The following is a 22982-nucleotide window of genomic DNA, read 5'->3' as shown; positions in this document are numbered from 1 at the left end:
AAATAGCATCTACTTTCATGCTTTTCCTCATAGGTAAGAATTTCAAACCATGTAATTTACTGCACACTCAGACAGGGCCTTCTTTAACGCTGTTCCCATTGCAACGAGTTCATACAGCTGCATTTTGGGTACTCCCCATTCCTTTCACTTTGACCTTGGTTTGGCAGAATATCAGCATCAGCACATTTCTTGATGAATAACACATTGTACAAGAAATCAGGAAAAATAAAAGCCTAGGTTATGCAGGGTAAAGGGTTTTTCTCCCCTGTTCTTTTGTAAATTTCATTTCAGAAGTGAGTTCCCAAGTGGATCGTATTTAAATCCTGTAAAGAAAGATCAGCAAGTTATTAGTAGGAGCTATCACAGTTCTGCAGGTCCTGTAAAAAGGAGCTCTTCCACCAGGTCTTTGACTGAGGCCAGGAATAAAATCTATGAGGTCCCTCCTGAGGCTAAGTATATCTAGCAATCTCCCTGAGGTGGATGGCTGCTGGGTGGGGAGGGAGCTATGGGATTACGTAGCCATCTGGGTTATGTTAATTTTATGAGGAGGTTTTATGGAGTAAAGGTTTATGGGGTTTATATGACTTGTTACTCACCTCGAGTCCACAGTGGCTAGTGGGCTAGAAATATAATTAAATAAATTAATATTGGTTATAAAGCACTATCTGCTACTTGATATATTTTACTCCGTTAAACCATTCAAAATATTAATTTTATATGGGGTGTAACACAATCAGTGAAAGGAAATAGAATGTGAATTTACAAGGTCACCTTAAAATGAGTACAGAGTTAGAGTCTTAAAAATGACTCTCTTATTTAGCAGTATTAAACCAATTTGAACATATTATTTATGCTGTTCCATATTTACAAAGTATTGCTATCTTCCTACATTTAGGGAGCTTGTCAGGAAGCACTTCACTTGTTAAAATTATGAGACAGATTTAAAAGTAGTCTCAACTGTTTCAAATCAATCTGGAGTTCACTTTTTGTATGCTCTGTAAACAAGGAAATGGAGGCTTTGATAAATTGGGAATTTGATCATAGGTGAGGTAATCTGGCACTGAGGTTAAATTACATCTCTTACTAAAGCATTTATAACCAATCAGTGTGCACTCTTTGTGCACAGAACAATATGGGAATCAGGCAATTATTTGCATGCCACTAAAGTGTTTCATAAAATGAGTGGGGAGACATGAAAATTGGTTAGTCTGCATGATAAATTGGTGCATGGGGATAGTTAGTATGTGTGGTCAGTATGAATATGACCCAGTTTGCAATTTGGCCCAAATCTATACTAAAATGCTCTCAATTTAAAAAATAAACTTTCCATCTGTTTTCATTCCTATGCCAAAATAATTGCTGGTTTATGTTTTATAACCACTTTACAGTACTTGCAATCTAAGCAGTGACCCATACAAATGGATATGAGAGATGACAAAGTCCCTCTACAACCCTGAAAGGAATGTTGAGAATCTGGGTAGAATGAAATCTCCAACAAAAGTTATAAAGGGAGATGATACATGCAACTGGGCCTGAGCACTAGCAAACTCAAAGACTCAAAATAATATCCAAGCACACCATGAAAATACCTACCTCTAAAATACTCCAATAGACCTGCATGTTCTAAGTACACACATACCATTGTGCAATATATGACATTCTAGGCAAGATGCACTCTAATTAAGACAAGAAGCTAAAGGGGTACAGCAAAGATCTGATACTGTATAGAGAGGGGATTGATCATCCTAGGCTTGGAAAGCAGGGAGGGTACAAGGTAGGTAGAGAATATTTCAACAAAGGAAACAAAAGTCTACAGGCAGTCTTGGGTATCTTATTGAACAGGAATTTATGAACATAACAGAAGTGGATCTGTTGGATCAGACCAGTGGGCCATCAACTTCAGCATCCCATTTCCCACAACTGACAACCAGTTGGCCCAGAGGGCTGGAAACAGGTCATAAAGCAGATGCTCATTGCTGCCTTGCAGCACTGATGCTCTGAGGATTGCTGACTTGGTATATGGAGACTCACTTCAGTCATCATTGCTAGTTGCCATTGATGGACCGCCATCAATCTGTCTAACCACCTATTAAAGTTATCTGTGTTCATGGCTATCCCTTCCTCCACAGACTATAAATTCCACCATTTAATTACTCAGTGATAAAAGAAATACTTCTTTTTGTCTATCCTGAACCTATTTCCAAACAAGTTGAAGTATTATGAGCGAGGGAGAAAGAGTTTTTTTCACCTGATGCTTAATTGTATAAACTTTTATCACATCTCTTCATAGCGGTCTTTAAAAAAAACTCTCCAGCTTTTCCTCATAGAAAAAGTTCTCCACCCCCAGTCATCTTGGTTGCATCTCTTTGTACTTTCTGTTTTAGGGGAACAGTTTAGATCTTTGCTAAGGTCTTAACACCCATGAACAATTTTCAGACATCTTCACGGAGAGTCATGAAGCTGGTCACAAAATTTTAGTAACGTCTTTATTATCTAAAAGGTCTAAAACTACTGTACCTTGCACTTTTTTCTTCTCCTACCTACTGGTGCAGCTATATTTTCTTTTTGAAGTCTTTATGAGCATCACAGTCATCCTAGTAGGTATTCAACAAAGCATATTTCCAGAAAAGTGTTCTTAGGGTAACACTGCAAAATTGTCACTGGATTCAGATTCACTGCATTCATTCTATCTAGCCCCCCCTATTTATTTTATACCATCTCCAGTGGATGTGGATGTGAGAGAGAGAGTGTGTGTGTGGGTAATTAGTTTTTTTTACTGTGTTTTATCATTGTGTATGTTGTTTTACTATTGTAAACCACCCCAAGGCCATTTTGGGGAGGAATAGTATGAAACTTAAATTATTATTATTATTATTATTATTATTATTATTATTATTATTATAGATGCACAAGTAATTTCTTAACTTGGCAATTGTGCTAATCAATTGAACTACTAATTAACAGACATTATATTTCTAAAGTTTTAATCACAAAATAGATCATAATTATTGTCAGGGTAACAGATCTTTTTCAGTCAACAAGGATACACTCTTAACCTCAAGTGCTGTTGTATTGGATTTCAGTGAAAATATAAATAACAAGTTGGTTATTATCAACAATGTGGCTGGATGTGTGTGAGGTGGCTGGATGAAGTCACTGAAGCAGTAGGTGCAAACTTAAATGGACTCCGGGGAATGGTAGAGGACAGGGAGGCCTGGAGGACCATTGTCCATGGGGTCACGATGGGTCGGACACGACTTTGCACCTAACAACAACAACGTCACTCAATAAATCAGTACACTATGTTTCAAGTTATCACAGCCTATTATTTATTATTGAGTAAAAAGAATGATTGTAGAATGACAATTGCTGATATGTTAATCACACTTGAACAAAGAAAGATTTATCTGACTTCCATTGTCAAATTAAAAATATAAAATAATTCCGACAAGTCAGTCCATAACTTAACCAATAAAGTCAACAAAAATAACTTCTTGTGGATCAGTATCATAATGCTGATTCTATTAATTATTTGATAAGATGACCCTCAAACCATAACCATTCAGCTGCACATTTGCAGAAATTCATAACATTTCAAGAATTTATGAATAATTATTTTAATGGTTGGTTTAACAAATTACTTAAGCAACCTGGATATAAAAATCCTATCGTTACCCAGTTCATTAGCTGAATTAATGGCAGACTATTGTTTAATAAAAGCATATCATGTATCTTAGACAAAGCCATGCATGACAGATAATTTAGCCCCCCCAAGATTAAATAAAAGAAACAATGCAAAAAGCTACTCATTCAATAAATGAAAACCTATTAACAATAGTATGAGATAGAAAAATGATAGAAAAAGAGAATTCAAGAAAAAGTGAGAAAGAACAAATTAAGAAGTTTCACAAAGGTTCTAGAATCTACCCAGCCTGTGCACAGTCCTGATAACCATCCCACAAACAGATTAAAATATCTACAAAGGGAGGGCTACCCATAGATAGCCATGAATTTTCTACAGACCTGAGAAACCGGGTTTGCAGAAACATCAGATCACAAAAACCTAAATCAAAAATGAGACATAGTGTTGTGAGATTTCAGCCACCATTTTTAGGGGGTGCCTAGGAATTTCAGGAAACAATGCATTTGGTGGTAGAGAAGACAGTGGCAGTAGCAGTTTTAATGGGAAGGAGACAGGCTAAGCAAGAAAGCAAACAGCAGGAGGGTTGGGGAGAAGGAAGGTATGAACATTGTGTATGTTTCAACCCCATGTTTTTGTAGAAGATACTGTTAAAAATAAAAGTTTGTTTTGACCATTTTTCAAAAACACATCATATTTTCCATCATTTGATTAACATTCTTTCCTGTTTCCTTATAGCTAAATGTATAGATGATTAATGCATTACAAAGTGATTCATCTGATTCACAGAAGTTGCTAAGTAAGTTTTATGGATCAGAAGTTTCTACAGAACAGAAAATAAAATACTTTAAAATCTCACAGAATATATCTAAAAATCCCCTGGCCCTTGTCACGTCCACAGGTGGATCACATAGGGTAGATACTTGCTATTTAGATAACATCTACATGATCACTAGCCATGGACAGCTATAAATCAGTTATTCTTGGTACAATGTTTACTTCACCTGCAGGCTGGGGAGAAACAGGCTGTTTCCAGGCCTTTCTTCTCTCAGTCCTACCGGCTGAAAGCATGGGCAAGCTTTCCCTGGCAGCTTGGGAACAGGAGCAGTGGCCATAGTAACAAGACAGGTGAATTGCAGACCTCTACCAAACACCAGGTGTTAATGTTCTCAGTGCTTAGTCTCCAGTAAGGCTCCTATATCCACTCTCTCTTGGTGTTTAAAGCTCAGAAACAGGTGGTCAGAGTCTAGTGATGATGCCAATGAATAACCTGAAGGAATGACAATTAATGAATGACCTCTTCACATGGAAGCTTGTTGGGTAAACATAGGCTAGTCATATACTCTTATGCCTAACCTGACTTGCAGGGTTGTTGTGAAGATAAAATGGAGAACAGCCTAAGCCACTTAGGTACTCCTTGGGAAGAATGGTGAGGTGTAAATGAAGTAAATGAATCATTTGTCTGGCTCTCCTAGTTTCCCCCTTTGAGCCATATCCAAAATAAAGCCCCTCCACAATATATCAAAGGAAAAACTGTTAGGTAGCTGCAGACAGATCATTCATCCACATGCTCCACCTTCAGCTGCTATTTCCAAATGCTACTAGGTTTCTGCATCTATTTTTTTTACTCCTTTCAGTTCATTAAAGGGCTTTTATTGGACAATAGCATGTACTGCAATCTCTGCCATACCTGTGCAGAACCTCACATGTGGCAGAGGAAAAGGAGTAGTACAGGGGTTAGGGGCAACAGGAACAGTGAATGCAGTGGGGACAGGTTTGTACAGCCAGTTCTTCTCACCCCACTTGTTGCTGAAGCCATGAAAGGGGCATGTTTTTGTTCCCCCATGTGGAAGTGACCATGACTGTTATTGCTATACACTACACTATACTATAGATATTGCTATATAACTACTACATGTACCTACGACAATGAAACGCTTCATGGTATTATGATACTGATGAATGCTGCTGCAGCTGTGTCATCACTGGAAGGAGAGGCTGTGATTGGAGAGCGCCTACAGCACTGCCACACAGTAATGGCTTGTCTTCGTGAGGTTCTGACTGTTTTTAAAGCAAGCTGTTTCCATCTGATATCTTTTGCAGACAAAACTGTATTACTGAACAGGTAGAGCTGGTGTTATTATCTTTATAGTAACTGTGATTATTTCTTGAAAATTACTTTTACAAATGGCTTTTATAAAGCAAATTTAAAAATATGCATCAGAAAGTTCCATGAAGAAGCCCCGAAGACTCACCGCAGGGGCAGTTGCTGCCGCGGGTGAGAGGGCGGAAGAGGACGCTGGCTGGGGGGAATGAACTCCCAGTCCCAGCAGCCCCGGCGCGGCGCTCGCGCGCAACGCGAAGGGGCGGGGCCAAAGGAGCGGCTAAAAGGAGCGGCCTGAGGCGTCTCTGCCTCTTCCCGCTCCTTTGGCTCCGGAGAACGCGACTCCCTCCCTCCCTCCCTGTATTTGATTGTATTATACATGTTAGGAATAGGAGAAGAGGGGAAGGGTTGATACGTTATGTTATTGTTGTGTTTCAATTTATTGTCACAGCTGGCGGAATTGGGGCATGGAAAATGGTCAAGGATGGGGCGGCCAAGCTTGCGCGCTGGCCTCCCCTAGGTTTGGGGGTTCCCTTAAGGAACTGTGTGGATGCTAAAGCCTGATTGAAGGATAGCATTTCCGGGAGGCAGGATAACCCAACAGAGGCGGACGCCCAGTAGGGTTATTCCATTTGCCTCCTCCCAATTTCTGCCTGCCATTGTGTTCGGGCCATGTGGCCTGCAGGGCCAAGGTGTCCTGTGGTGGGGCAGGCTGCGTCGGGCTGCCTTGTGGTCGGCTGACCACAAGACGGATAGACCTTTTCCATGCTTGCCATGCTCACATGGTGAATAAAGGCTGTGGCCAAATTTAACGCCAAGTTATGTGTCAGCGTCCTCATTGAGCAATCTAAAACCCTGCAAAGCAAGGCAATACAGTAACAACGGCTATGAAAAAGCCATAAAGTTCTCGCTACCAATGCAATCCCTAACAATCAGTAAACAATGGAAGCAGGCTTTCTTTTCCATTGTGACTTAATTATATTTCCTTGGTGACTTCATAATATGCTAAAATATGACTACATCAAAACACTAACTACATCAAGAAGATGTTGTAAAAACAGTGCCAACACTCCCTTCCATAAGCAATGACTTGAAGTGAAATAGAAATGAAAAACATATTTGCAAAGAATTAACATTTCCCCTCCTTCATTTTTCATCTCAAAAGCTATAATTCTCTGAGTTATTAGAAACCACTCAGAGAATGGCTAAGTAACCAGTACTGGATTCATTTATCCTTTTGTCCTTTTAAGCTCTCAAGCTGCAGTGTATCCATAGTAACTCAGCCTTTTCATTCTGAAATCCATTAGCCAGATTCAGTACTACCAGAAAATCAAAGCCAGAGGATTTTTTTAAAAAAGCATTTAAATTTTTTTAAAACAAATATTACTAGGGTAAAATACACACTCACACTCTTAGCTTTAAAGGCTATATTTAAAATATATATATTCATACTATTTTGTAATCTTAACAGTTGTCAAATGAACATTTAAAGGTAGCATTTAGTTTTTAATGTTAATGATATCATAGCTACAATGAGCCAGTCATAAACTCACTTACAACAGTATGATTTTGCTTTAGAATGTGTATTCAGTGTGATAATCTTTTGGCTATATATAGTAATACTTTCCAGACAATATTTTAAGCATTCAAGAAGGGGGGAAAAACATTCACAAGAAGCTATAATTTAGGGTAAACTTTAAACACTTGTCATTTTGCAAATTAAACATATTATTTTAATCTTAGGTATTTATTACAAATGTTTGAATGTAAAAAGAATCTATTATTGGCATTCTTTATTTCCATACGCATATAGCATATGTTACTTGATTGCTGCCATTCAGCAAATTAAGTGCAAATCCAAGGGCACTTATGTATGTTTCTTGCCCTAGAATCATAGAATCAGAGTTGGTTAGTTGATATTATGTATCCCAAAGGTATCTTTTGCCTGTCTTTTTATTATTTTAATATAAACTTTAATAAAAGAAAATTACAAAAAAAATCATAGAGTTGGTCATCTTTCCTCCATCTGAAATGTCTGAGAATGCTGATGCCGGAGATTGTAGGACCCGTGTCAACAAATGGCCAAATGAATCATGGAGAAAAACCTTCCTCATCTCCTATCTCTTTAATTGGCCATTCACCAGGTACCATTAGTGAACAGTGAACATTTGACTGGCTCCCCTCTTCACTTCAGCCCCCTGGATTACTCCCTTCCAGGGCAAGAATCTTGACAGAAGGAGTCTTGATGGAAAGGATTCATGGATGTTGCCTGGCAGAAGAGAATATTGGCACCCAGCCCACTGGCTATGAATGGTGATTGTTCACTTGGGGTTCAACCAAATGTCTAATTCTGTTGCTGCTAGGATATGGGCCACTGGATTGTGCCTACATTTTCCTTCCCCAAAATATTTACTATAACTTTATCTTTTTAAAAAATCATGTCAAGGGAAATGGAGCCCTTTTGAACAACTCGCAAATATTTAGCAGAAGTGACCAAAGTATAATCCTTATTTGTAATTTTGGTGCCGTTGTCAATAATCAGTCTTCAATTATTTTATTTAAATGTTTCTATATGCTAATTGCTGATGGAAAGGACAAAAAAAAGAAATAACGGACTGATTTGCTGTACAGGCTCAGGCCAGATGCACTCCACTGGTTTGGAAGGAAGCCGAAGTTGGCACAATGCTGATTGTACAATTATGGCTCTTGTGGAGCCATTTCCCTCTTTCCTCACTGCCGTGCTGTGCACAGCACTGTTTTGGCTGGACCTTGCATCAGACAGAAAGACACCTTCTACTCCACACTGAAGCAGTTTCCTCAGTAATTTAAAAAATGAAAAATACATTTTAAAAACTACCAGATGAGTGAAGGAACTGAGAACCATGAGAAAGAAAGAAAGAAAGAAAGAAAGAAAGAAAGAAAGAAAGAAAGAAAGAAAGAAAGAAAGAAAGAAAGTCTGGCAGCTTTCAACTTCCAGCCAGATGAGTGAAGCCATGGAGAAAGCAGAGCTCACTCCACAACAAAGTCGCCTGTTTCCCCTTTACTTTGTAGGTATGTCTGTAGGCATCCACATTTTGTCACCTTTTAAAAATTAACTTCACCAGTTGCAGTGTCTGTCTGTTATGGCGAAAGAGCTGTATTTCTTCCTTAAGGCCATCTCCTTAAGAAAGGAGAAAGTTAACTACCAGGCCTCAAACATGGGTTTATTTTTAATCATTCGTAATAGTACTAGTATGAACATATAGGTTCTTTCTCCAAGTAATAGGAACTATATTTTCTTCAGATACATTGTTTTCAGAAAGCATTCATAAAACATCATTTTCTAAAACAAGTTCAGTTTTAGACCATCAAGTCAGTTTCCAAAAAGTCAGATTTCAAAACCAATTGTGTTATTAATTCTTATATATTAATAACATTGCCAGGCTGTGAAAAGCACTGAATAGTTAGTAACATAAGCAATTAGGTACATTGCGTTATTGCAAAATGAACATCAGCAAAGCAAAATATGTAACAATCAGTGGATTAAGACTTTATGACAGTTGAAAGATAGCTGTTTCTATGCAGCTATTTTATGTATGTTGCTCCCAAAATTACAGATTTTCAGCTACACAATTAATTCTCTTTGCAGCAATATCTCTGTTGTAATGAAACAATATCCCTGAAAGAAAACTATTTATTCTTGGCCCTTACTTGATTTAAAAGAGGATTTCAGCAAAAGGTATTTTATTCCAAGAGCAATTCTGCAGATTACTGAGATCTTTAATATTGTTCAGAAGTTTTTATCCTGATTCTAAATACATTACTTGGAGGTCCCAGTGATTCAAACAGGAAGCTTTTCTACAGAATGGGTGAGATAACTTTTACAATATTGTGAAAGCAATATTGTAAAGAAAGTATTAGATCAAAACAAAGCTTTGAAAAGAGATATGGGCTAGAAGTGCACATTGAAAATAAGTGTCCGCAAAGTTTTCTCCTGTTCATCGATATGGTACCTCTCTAAAACAAGAAAAATTAAACACTGTACATGGAAACTTCTGTGTTAATAGTATTACCAAAATAGTCACATAGTAATGACTCTGATGCTCTCAACTACCCCACTTTTGCTATTTATTATGTTTTAACCTTGAACAAATGTCTTCTTGTGTCTCTACAATGTGTATGGCCTCAACAACCCTTCCTCTTGCAGCTGACACAGGATCCTCAGGGGTCCCCACAGGGAAGAAAGCAGCTGTACCCAGAATGGTCATGCAGTGACAGGGATGACTCTACCAGTGATTTTGCTCTTTGCCCATGTAGCTCACAACAGCACAGAAGCCTTGCTAGGACAAGAGACTTGGCAATCTCATCCTTCTCTTGCTGTCAGAACTGCATTCCTGATGCTGTGTGTAAAACTTGATGTGTTTCACAGCCATGCCTCTGATTTAATGCAGTTTGATAAATAAAGACCCTGTAGACATTTGCTGCTCAGGGCCATTTTTAGAATGGGTTTCATACTTGGAGGGTCTGACAAGCAAATTAGACATTGTAGCCATGGTTTTCATCTGTGGCTGTTGCAGCCATTTTAGGGAAGAATGTGACAATTAGAAAATGCTGGCACAGAGGACCAAAAGATGTTGTTCCCCATCCTAAAACTTTTTCAAGTACTGAAATATCTGGTGGTGGGTTTGGCAGGATTGGATCCTTGCAGCTTTTTTTTAATAGCAACATTCTTCCCTAAGAAAACAATGGTAGGCTTTAATGGGGGCTCCAGTTTTTATCCAGTCATGTTCTAGCCAAGGGCTTGGGCCTCTGTATGACCTTAATTTTCTCTGTGTGCCCCTTTCTTTCTCCATAACTCTCGAACATCAAGAAATCCAATTTGTTTTCAAAACTTGTAAGAAAATGCATTAAGTTACCACTGTGGATACATCACAAAAATGATCTTAGGTCCCTCCTCAGAATGCCCTGAACGTTTAGGACTGGAGGAGTACCTGTAGGTGGGGCAGGGGGAAGAAGGCAGAGGGGGAGGCAAAATTAGCCCATTCTGGACTGGTGAGTTGGGAGGGGGTTTGAGAGGATATTCCACTGCCTGGGATTTGTTGTTGTTTGATCTGTATTTTACTGGGAATTTTTATTATACACAGCCACAGCTTGGTCCAGGATTGGCGAGTAAGAAATCAGATTGGTTGATTGATTGGTACGTGGTAGGTAGGTGGGTAAGTAAATACAAAGGGGGTGCAAAAGCTGCCTTGGCTGTTGTCTTAGAAGATATATATTCTTGCAAAATAATTGCTTAATGAGAAGAATCCCATTAGGAAGAGATTAGCCTTTCATTTTCATGGAGAACCCCTGCAAGAAAATACAGCAACTGATATCCACAGGAAAGTAGTAAAAGAACAGGTAACCTGTCTCAGCAGATGCATCCCATAGTAGCCAACAGGCAGGCAAAACCATCTGAACCGCTAGCCAGCATTCCCCCTAGCTGATGACCATCCTTCTATTTTCCTAGATCTGGCAACAATCTATCACTGTTCACATTGATAGTGACCTGGGGCATTAATTTTAGTGCTATCTATTTCTACAGTGCTTTGGGGTGTGTTTTAGTTAACTGTGAATGATGTGCTATAGCTGCCAAGGTGTACAGTACAGTACTTGATCTTACAGTCAATAAATAATCTTTTAGTGGGGCGTGTCTGCATGTGAGACAGAAAGAGGCAAAAAAAGCAGGAGGCATTTTATTAACAATACCTTTATTTGCATATCTCGCGAGAGAAATTAAAATTAGTATGACCATTATATGTAGTTTATGGAGATCAAGGGTAGACAAATAGTCAATCTGCAGTTTTAGCTTTTGCAGTCTTATTGTAACAATATTGCTACTTTCTCCATCAGAGCAGAATTCTGACTACTCATTAAACAACCTAACTTCGGTAGCACATAGACTAAAACTGGACCAATGCAGAGAAGATTCACATGGCCCTGCACATATTATTATCCTGCACATGTTCTGGGATGTAAAGGGCTGGAGGGGAATACCTACCTGTGTAAGCTTTAAAGAGTCAAATATCATTTTTATTTACAACATAATCTGGAAATTATACAATGTCAGACCTGTTCTGTGTGCTTCCAGAGTAGCTCTGCAAGGGCTTTAACAACAACCCCACCCCATGGAAATCCATGGAGTTACCACAAAGGAGTAGAAGCTGGAAAATGGGCACTTTCCTGCCTGTCTTTTTGAACATATACCTTGTTTCCGAAGCTACTACTACTACTGTCATAGCTGCTTGCCAGTACCACTGAGTCATTGACCTGTGACCCAGAGGGCACAAAAAGGGCTGAAAGAAGGCCTGACATACAACGTGAATGTGGATGGGATGAAGAACTCACTGGGCATGGGGGGGAGAAAACTCCTAAATAAGGAGATTGTGTAAGAAGTACCTTATCATCTGGAAGGGGAAAGAGCCTTGGGCATGGTGTTCGCTTTCTATCACATCCTAGATAAGCAACATTTCCTTTACAGCAGTGGTCTCCAACCCCTGGTCTGGATACTGGGATTGGTCTGTGGATCAGTTGGTACCGGGCTGTGGCTCCTCCTCATCCTGCTCCCCAGCTGCTGCCTTGGGGCCTGCCCTGCCACTCTGCCGCCTGCTCACCTTTGGTGCTCTCCAGTGGCTGCCATGGCTGGGGCTCCCCCTCGGCATGGCACTGCACAGCTGCTGCTGGCAGCGCCCCCCAGTGGGCGTTGGGAAGTCAGGGACACCGGCGGGAAAGCAAGTGGAGCAGGGGCTCAGGCAGTGACGTCCCTTGGCAAAAGACTACCCTCCCCCGGGATTCAGTAAAATTGTCAAGTGTTGACCGGTCCCCAGTGATAAAAAGGTTGGGGGCCACTGCTTTACAGTGTATATTCTTGATCCATGGAATTGATATGCAGTATGCAAATTATTAAAGCACTCTTTGATTAGGCATCATAGCAACTCTCACACTCCTGGAAGATGGGCTACTTTCAAATTGAACAGCCCAAAATGGCTTTGAAATCCTGCTCCTGATGTGAAAGAGGACTTCCAGGAATAAGTGTGGAGGTTTGGTGGGGGGGGATATATTTCAGGTTGCTGCGGAGGGCAACTCACACAAATAGCACTCCAGAAGTATAAATCCTTGCAGCTATTGAAAAAGTGTGCAGGGCCCAACTGGTTGTCTCTGAATCGAATGGCTTATATATATATATGTGTGTGTGTGTATGTGTGTGTATATATATATATATATATATATATATATATATATATATATATATATATATATATATATATATATATATATATACACACACCAGTATACAATATAGCCATGTTCTTGGGTATGTCTCTGTCAACCCACACAATTGACTAACAGTCATAAGCCTTTAGAGATTTATACCAAATGAATAAACAAGATACTCGCTGCTTATCTATGGAAAACTGTCTAAACAAATGATGTCACATTTTTCACCTGCTACTGTTTTTCTTGAGGCAGGATTCCTATCAGACTCTAAACCAAAGACATCAGGTGGTGGAAATACAACCAAGCAGGTGTGTTTCATCCATCTAGCAAAGCTTCCATGCAGCCATCATTTATTATTGAAATGCTATAAAACTTTTAGCAACGTGTATAACAGTTCTTACCTCAGAAGCTGATAAACCCTCTGAAGTAGGTCAGACACTCCTGAAACATTCTTTTTTCTAAGAGGGACAATCAGGAACTTCCTTCCTGATTCTGTTAGGAAACACCTGGAGCATGAATCACAGCTGCATCTTTGATCCAGGGAGGTACCTGGTTCTCCTTTCAATAAGTTTTTCAGCTGCTGGGATTGCAGAAGTATTCAGTGTTTACTTAAGTGGAGAATACACCGATCCCTGGCAATCCTGCCATTCTGCACAGCGTTAATGTTGCTGAAGTCTTACCATTGTGTAATGCTATTTTTTTTAACATTACGCATGACATCGTACACAATCTGCAACACTCCTGCAACACTCCTGCAAAAATCGCTTTGACTTGCAGGCTTGTCTTGCGGGGTTGAAGAAGGACACCGACACTTGGCTGGCTTTTGAACACGGCCACAGCTTTTTATTTAACATACGCCAAGGTTGGCAACAAAATAGGCCACGGTTGAAGGAGCTTCCCTGCGGTCTAAGACAAAGCCGCACCTTATGGCCCAGCGTTTGTAGATGCCCCCTGCTCCCTTCCCGGGCGGCAGGTCACCCCAGAAACGCTGAGCCCCTACCAAGGGGAAGTGTTCCAACCTATTATGCCAGAGAGAGGCGCAGACCTCCTCTGACACATAGGCCACCTGGCTCAGCGAGCATCCAGCCTTCCCTTTTGGGTTGGCCTAGCTCGCTCCAAGCCGCCTCACCTTTGAAGCCCCCTCATTTTAAGTCCGATGCCCTCATCGAACTGCTCTAAGATGCTCCTTCACCGTGCCATTTCCGCCCATAAAAGCTGTGACAAAGATAATAAACAAATCATTAATGTTAACATAACATCCAAATCAAATACAACAGGGTGGGTGGGTGGGTTCTGCATCTCTTGCTGCAGTTTTATGGATGGATATCTTTGCAGCTCAGATGCCAGGATGCCCAATACCTCTCTGTCTCTATCTCTGTCTGTCTGTCTCTCTGACAAAGTATAAGGAAGCTTATCTTGTATCAAATATAGCACAAACTTCCATGTATTCTTGTCACAATAGACACTGAAATCAACCAAAATTAAGAGTCATTTATCAACTTGGTGAAATTAGATCTTACGAAAATATTAAGGAGATGATTAATGCTCTGTAGCATATATTTAAAAAAACAATTTAAATGCAATTCTTCCTCCAAATTTAAATGCACTTCTTCCCCCAAATTTAAATGCAATTCTTCCTTCAAATTTAAATGCAATTCTTCCTTCAAATTTAAATGCAATTCTTCCTCCAAATTTAAAAGAATTCTGTGGGAAATCATATATTCATTCAACTTTGTTTTCCACAGGGAATTTTCACAGAAGAAATATATCTTTCTACCATTATATTTACTTTAAAAGACTGCATATCACTTAGGTATTCCAGGTATATGCTGTGATCCAGCTCATGACACTCAAATGGGTACATTTTTGCATGTTTATTGGTGTAGGAAATGCTCATGTAAATGGGGTCCAAACATACATCAAAATGTATGTATTGGTGCCCTGTAGTCAAATTGCACGGCATCATAGGATATGCATCTCCCTAGATATTTTAGAACAATTATATTACCAAACTAAATAAAGTTACACTTTTCTAAGCTAATGACTTCAACACATTTAGAAGAGTGTAACTCCGCTTAGGTCAGAACTACATATAATACCTTTTAAACATGCAATTACAAAAGTTGGCTCTTTCATTTCCATTATTTTGAATATGTCAGGAAATGCTAGTATTACAGGCTAGTATGGTATCTTAAAATTTAAATTCATGACCTGTCATTGAAAAAGAAATGTACCTTTAAACAATATGTAGTACATTAAAATGATGTGGCTGTTATTTGTTGTCTCATATTTATTCTACATTACAAAAGGAAAAAGATACCACAGAAGCGAAAGAATCAGAAGAATGATACTTGTTTATGAAATGGATATTTAAGAAGGCCTATCACAACATACTAGCAATATATGGGCCTTTTGTGCGGGTTCTTAATGGTATAAAATAACAGAATTCTGGAATTACGCAGACTAGAATAATTATTTGTTTCTCTCACTGTCAGCCACAAAGAATAGCTACAAAATTGTAAACGGGAAACATTTCACTATACTTAGTCATTTTCTTCTTTAGTTTTTTTAAACTTAAAGCTGAACACTCCAGGTTTGACTTGAAAAACAAAGCATTCTACTGAACACTCAAAAATACTCATAGATTTTTAATGAAGCTTGCAGGGATGCTTACAACAGGGGTCGTCAACCTATGGTCCTCCAGATGTCCATGGAATACAATTCCCATGAGCCCCTGCCAGTGTTTGCTGGCAGGGGCTCATGGGAATTGTAGTCCATGAACATCTGGAGGACCACAGGTTGACTACCCCTGGCTTACAACAACCCTTCTCACATACAAATGGCTACCCATTTCATTGTTAGATCCACAATCTTTGGATTACATTATTAAGGCTACAAAAACTACCATTAACATCTATCCCAACTGTAGAGATAGTCACAAACTGGATCACAAGTCAGAATTTGGCACAAACTTGGGTCAATTTGGAGCCCCTGAACATTTACTGGACTTTTGTCTGGTTCACTTTAGTTGTTTGGGTCATTTAAAGCTGAGCAGCATGGGTCCCCACTGACCTATTAGGTTTAAATGGCTGTGAACCATTGCAGCCTAACAGCTGAAGGACATACCCACTCAGCTATTAGGTTTAAATGACTGCCCAGTAAATAGAGGGTTCGTGTGATTTTGATGTGGTCCGTGCTGTCTTCCCTATGTAAGAAACCAAAGGTAAATGTGTCATACAGAAACTGGTAGGTTTTGAGAAGGGCCTGGGATCTGTGGTCAGGAAGTGAATTTCTTCTAGGCCAGACTGGCTAAGGACTCTGATTTTTTGGGGGGGGGGGATATCATCTGGGCATTGAATTGGGTGGGCAGGGAGCTGTGAGTTTCCTGCATTCTGCAGGTGGTTGGAGATCCCTTCCAATTTTCTGATTCTAATCAGAGATAAGCTCCCCATCAAAGCTCTGCTATTTAAAGGTTTTGAAGTCAAACTACTCCAGCCCAGGTTAGAAATGCTTCTTTCATAATTGGAGCATGGGATGTTAGGAATCTAGCTAGCTTGCTGTATATATTCCTGAAGGACAGAAAAGGGTGCTAGTTGAATCTGCGATTACCACATTAGACAGTAGTCCTGCATCAGTCCCTAAGCATAAGAGTTCAGTAGTTTGGACAAAAATCCCCCAAGTCACATTAAACACTTTCCCCATTGCCCTTTCATTTGCTAAGGTTGCAAATCAGAATAATTTTCATCTTCATTTTGACTCATGCCTGATATCTTTGCTATTAAAAAAAAGTTGAGGATTTTACTTCTGTTCCTAATTGACAAGTTTCTGCATCTCACACACAGCCTAATTGGCACTCTTCTGACAAGCCTATCAGCAATCTTATATAAAGCAGCAAAGGTTTTAATGCTTTTCAAGAAGGAACTACACTTTCATTCCAAGATTTATGTTGATTTCCCCAAATTGTCAATCAAACTTCTCAAGACGGCAGCAGAAGGTATCAAAGTCTATAGAAGCATTCTAGGCAAAACTCATGGTTGTGAACAAAGGAAAGCAGCTTCTTCCTCACTGGCATTATGCTTAACAAGGAAAAAATAATGGAGACAGCCTTTTTAATTTTTATTTTATTGTATTTAATTTATAGCCTGTCTTTTCTTCCAATGGGGACCCAAATGTGTTCCCTTGATGGGCACTGGTCCACATGGTGCCATAGCTAATAAGGTGTTAGAGCTGTTCTCAAGCTTCTGCTTGCATTAAAACAAAGCATATATGAGGGGGATGTTCAATTTCAGTTTTCTTTGCAAGCAATGGATAATGTGTAAACAGCACTCCTGTGGTCAGAAAATGCCTTCTGTGACAGAAATCTTAAACCCTGCTAAGACTCAAGAATGAATTTAGAGTCAAGTGGCACCTTTAAGACCAACAAAGTTTTATTCAATGTATGAGATTTTGAGTGCATGCACACTGTCTTAAAGGTGCCACTTGACTCTAAATTTGTTCTGCTGCTTCAGACCAACACAGCCCCCCACCTGAATCTATATTCATGGAAGGCTCAAGAATGCCACTTAGCATGTCTGGGTTTTTTCATTTCCATTCCACTTTGGACCATTCTGGCAGATTTAATCACCTTTAGACAAAGGACAGCCCTGATTGACAATCCATCTGTTTTCATGGAGGATAAGAGCCATTACCGAGTGCTTGATGGAGGTGGGACTATATTTTTATAAGGTTCTGACTGATAAAATATAAATAGAATGAATGAAGATAGACTTCAGAGATGCAAATTTGCATGGGATTAGAGAAATCAGGGATGCCAATTTGTACTGGATTAGAGAAGTCTGTCATTTTTAGAAAGGTGACTGGTTTAGGTTCAGTCACATTTGTAATCAATATCTGGACATTTGGGCTTTTCCGTTGTCTTCAGTATTCAGGGCATTTCTGCACATTGAAAAAATTAGTGTGATGCCAGTGCAGTAGTGGAACGCTAAAATATAACGCGCCTTCCACCATTCCTTACCTCCTGGCTCTCTTGCTTCCCTCTCTTGCTTCTTGGCACTCTGAACGCTATACACATGCTTCTCCTCTGCCTGTCAGTCACGCAAGTCAGCCAGTCACCTTTCTTTCTTTTTTAAAGGGGCTGCAAGGCAAGCTAATTTTTTAAAAGTCAAACTTGTCCATTTAGATGTCTATGCATATAATAAAAGATGCATAGTGCTTTTTTTTTTTAATGCCACCCCTTTTGTATTCACGAGCCTTGTAGCCCTTACAAATTGGTCTTGTTCCCGAATCGGAGGGGGGAGGGTAGAGAGGCATGCTTTGTGTGTTAACTGGAGGGGGGAATGGGTTTTGTTTTTGCTTTGCCTGGATGATTAAACACGTACTCATTGCTCCAGGCACTTTGCTTTAAAAATAAAGAAACCCTGTCCCTGGGAGAAGGGAGAGGGAAGCGGGGGCAAGGACTGGAGGTGGAGATAGTGCTATGTTGGCTCCGCACAGTTTCTTGGTGTGTTGTTTCCTGAGTGCTCTTCTTCTGCTTGTGCTACATGGTTGGGAGAATCCACTTTATGCATTTCCCCAGCTAGTGCTTGAAAATGAAGGATGTAGCTGCCAGTTTGCTTATGGGACACTGGATGTTCGCGATGTCATGCAAAATGCCTAAAATATGGTGTCTGAAAAAGGTAAGTATTTCACTACATTTGTTGGGTGCAGAATTGCCCTCAGTTTTCAGTGGGAAACTGGGTTCACAGATGGTTGAGTATGAGTTAATGACCCCTAACCTCTTGTTAAAACAAACAACTCTGCACATATTCTAAGGAGTCAGATACAGCATAGGTAATGTGTGTTTAATTTAGTTTGTTCAACAGTATTTTCTTTTTTTGTTTGGATATCTTTTGTTAGGGATGGGCATGAACTGGGGAAATACAATTCAGTTTGTAGTGCATCATACATCATACATATAAGAGATTATTCTGATTGTAGATTATTGCTGTGTGCTCCCCCCTCTTTTTTTGCCTGTTCCACCCCTTTTCTTTAATTATTTAGTGTGGGCTAGATATATGCAGAGAGCCAACATGGTATAGTGATTAAAAACCTCTAATGTGGAGAGCTGGGTTTGATTCCCCACTCCTCTACATGCAGCCAGCTGGGTGACCTTGGGCTAGTCCTGTTATAGCTGTTCTCACAGAGCAGTCCTATCAGTGCTCTCTCAGCTCCACCTCTCTCACAGGGTTTCTATTGTGGAGAGAGGAAGAAAAGTCAATTCTAAGCCATGTTGAGACTCCACCAGGGAGTGAAAAGCTGGGTATAAAAACCAACTCTTCTTCTTCTTTTGGGAAGCAGAAAGCAGGGATTCTATTATTATTAAGAATGACTGCTGTTATCCAAGTTAACTGAAGTTTTCTCTCTGTGAGTCACTGAACTAACCTTTGTGAGTGATACCATTTTGTTCCAGTAACAATCTTGTAATATTGGAAGCCTGCTTTGAATGCCTCTACCTTCTGAGGCAATCCAAGAATGGGCCTTCTCAGTCATGGCACTGAAAAGATGGAATTCCCTTTCCAGAGAGATTACTTCCTCCATTCTCTAGTGAAGACTTCTGGTTTGTTTGGCATTCCTTATTGACCCTTCTTCCCATTTATCCTTTAGTGCAGGGGTAGTCAAACTGCGGCCCTCCAGATGTCCATGGACTACAATTCCCAGGAGCCCCCTGCCAGCATTCGCAGTCCATGGACATCTGGAGGGCCGCAGTTTGACTACCCCTGCTTTAGTGTTTATATGTTTGTGTTTTATTGAATTTTTAAAATCGTTGTATATGTATGCATTCTAAAACTTGTGGACCCCAAACTGACTGGAAGGCAGCATAAGAACATTTTAAATAATCAATAAATTATACTTTCAGTAAGACCACATACATCAATCAAAAGATTAATTGAAACTGTACTTTTTAGTTGATCAGAATTAGCTAGTTCCAAGAATTTTGCCTTTCTGGCTTTTGCTCTATGTAAATAAGTTCTCTCTTTTTCTTCCTCCTCTTTTGGTTGAGTAATGATTTATTCAATGGACATCTTCATTTTACTTTATTCAAATTATCCAATAAGCAGGTCATTATCATTCTTTTATGGTTTTATTTTTGAAATGGGATAGCATCTTTAATTGGTTTTTTATCATCTCGGTTGATTAGATTGATAAACTTACAGTATGTGAGCCAAAATCTCTTAGGGCTTATCTAATTAAGAAGTCAAATTTTCATGCTGCTTACAGATATTCCTCATGAGCCACAGAATCAATAATGCTTCTAATAATACAAAATCTTATTAAAATATTAAAAACTCCCATTATCAGGGGTTTATTTTCAAGTTCAATAGCCACACAAACAGATACAGAGAGCAGAAAAATCTCCCAGTGCACTTATTAGGGAGTAAGCCCCATTGAACTCAATATGATTTATTCCTGAGTATGCATGCTTAGGATTGCATTGCAATTCCTTACAATTTTTCCTTAGCAATCACCACAGTGTGTAGTATGTTTGAGCACTAAGTTGAACATAGAAACCAAGAATATTCAGACAACAAAAATCAATTTATGCTTATTCAATACCTATGTGTTATAGAAAGACTTAGGGGAAACTATATACAACTGTTTCCTTTTCCTCTCCCCACAACAGTCACTTTGTGAGGTAGGTGGGGCTGAGGGAGTTCTGAGAGTACAGTGACTGTCCCAAGGTCACCCAGCTGGGGAATCAAACTGGTTCTGCAGATTAGAGGCTGCCACTCTTAGCCACTAAGCCACACTGGATCTCCTCCCCCCATGCATATGCCTTGACCTGAGTCTGTGCTATTCTCCTGTCCATTAGCTTTGCTGAAATGGTCCATTAGAAGGCCAGTATCTGCTGTCCCAGACAGCATTAACTTTCTTTTTCAGCTACTTTTATTAATAATTTCACTTGAACTTCCAGAATGCTCTGAAAGACCTATACTGGGAAACATTCCCTCGCAGATCCATTTATCCTGATGTAATTCCATAGACAGCAGGCATGCACCTGGTTCATGATTATTAAATTGCACAGAAAAGGTCATTTCCTACAGTCTAAAGGTCCCTGAGAAACCAAATCGATGGACACATTTTAATCTCTTCCTTGAACAGAATCCCCAGTATGGCATGCTTCTGTGAACTGACAAGCTGTTTTCTATGGTTTGCAAGCTTGCATGAGCACACTGTGAAAAGCTGCAGTGGGGGAAGGTCCTAAATGTTTATTTCAATCCCCATAAAAATGAAAATGAATTGTATCTGAAGCTTCAGCTTCTGGGCAAAGCTATGGCTCCTGAGACACATTCTAGAATTTTAATCATGGATGAGTCTTGACTTGAATTAAGCACTGAAGGTAGTTGTTTGGCAAAAGCCCACCATACTTAAAAGGGGTCAAGCAGGTGTGCTGGCTTTGGAAGCAAACAAACAATTTTTCTAATCCCTGATAGTAAAGTTTATACACACATTCAGGCAATAGGACTCTGCTTTTATCGAATAATCAGTATTTCATTTTAAAGTTCAAACCACTGCAAATGTCTTAAGTGTAAGAGCAACTGGATAGTCATAACAGGATCTCCAAAGAAAGGTCAAGGTAGGATCATCACTAAAGAGGTTTAAGATGACACACAGTCAGGATTTTTGAAGGGAATATACAGCTGCATTGCTTAAGCCACTCCAATTATTTATGACACCATGAAAAGATTGTGAATAATAATTCTGTGACATTCCTTCTCCTTCAGAAAGAGATGCTGCATCTAATGTTGCAACAAGAGATCCCCCCTTCCTCCCGTGAATATGATTTCCCCTTTCTTGCTCTTTGCCTGACCTCGAGACCTTTTCTGAAACCATCTAAGTCAAACGGCATGACTAATACAATGTTGTTTATTTATAATGAAAAAGTTTCTATCATAAAGAAGAAAACCGAGCTATCATTTCCCACTATGTCCTTTCCATCGTGCCCTGAATTGTCTTTCTATCCCACTGAAAAATTTAAAGTCCAGCAGCACCTGTAAGACCAACAAAGTTTTATTTAAGGTATAAGCTTTTGTGTGCATGCACACTTCCTCAGATGCAATACTTGAATCTTTCCATCCCACTGTTTCTTTTCCTTTTTTTTTTTTTGTTATTTTATTTCTGTCCAAACTATCCAATCAGAAGAAAACTTCTCAACCTGAAAGTTTGCCCACTACTTGGTAATGTTTTAGTTAGGTCTAATGAAAGGTATTGATGACTATTGCTTTTTGATAACTTTTTAATTTAATAGTGACTGTTACCTACAGCTAACTACGGGTTGAATCCAGCCAGCCTTTCTGCTCCAATTTCATCTAATTGCCCACCTTGCTACAGCACATATTCCATTTGGCTTTTGGTCATGCAGTCTTTTCCAGAAGCAGAAAAGCTGGTTGGATCCTATGAATGGGTTATATTCTATGAATCCGTCTCAGTGTTGCTGGTACTACTTCCCTCTCGCACAAGCAGCCTTTCGGCACAGCAGAGCAGCCTCTTTCATGACCCTTAGGATACAGCAAAATATTGCCAAATTCTACTTCGTAGCTCAAACACTGAACGTTAAGTCCTTTCCCATAATTCTGTTGGCAGTTTATGGATGTCCCTGGCAAGCTATGATTTAGCAATGCAACTTATTGTCAGGTTCAGGTGGGGTAGCCCAGTTGGTCTGAATTAGCAAAACAAAAAGTTAGATTCCAGTGACACTTTTCAGACCAACAAATTCTATTCAAAGTTTAAGCTTCCATGTGCGTTTGTACCTGAAAGCTTACACCTTGAATAAAATGCTGATGATCTGAAAGGTGCCACTTTGTTCAACTGAATGTCAGGGTTCATAGGCAAGCAGCTTTGAGCAGTTCAAGAACAACAAGATGTGAGAAAATGAATTCTAGAGCAGTGGTCCCCAACCTTTTTATCACCGGGGACCACTCAACGCTTGACAATTTTACTGAGGCCCAGTGGGGGGGGGTAGTT

Source organism: Paroedura picta, chromosome 10 (assembly GCF_049243985.1).
Source record: "Paroedura picta isolate Pp20150507F chromosome 10, Ppicta_v3.0, whole genome shotgun sequence".
In the NCBI taxonomy this organism is placed as follows: Eukaryota; Metazoa; Chordata; class Lepidosauria; order Squamata; family Gekkonidae; genus Paroedura; species Paroedura picta.
The sequence above is the reverse complement of the archived record's forward strand: the minus strand, read 5'-3'. Positions refer to the sequence as shown.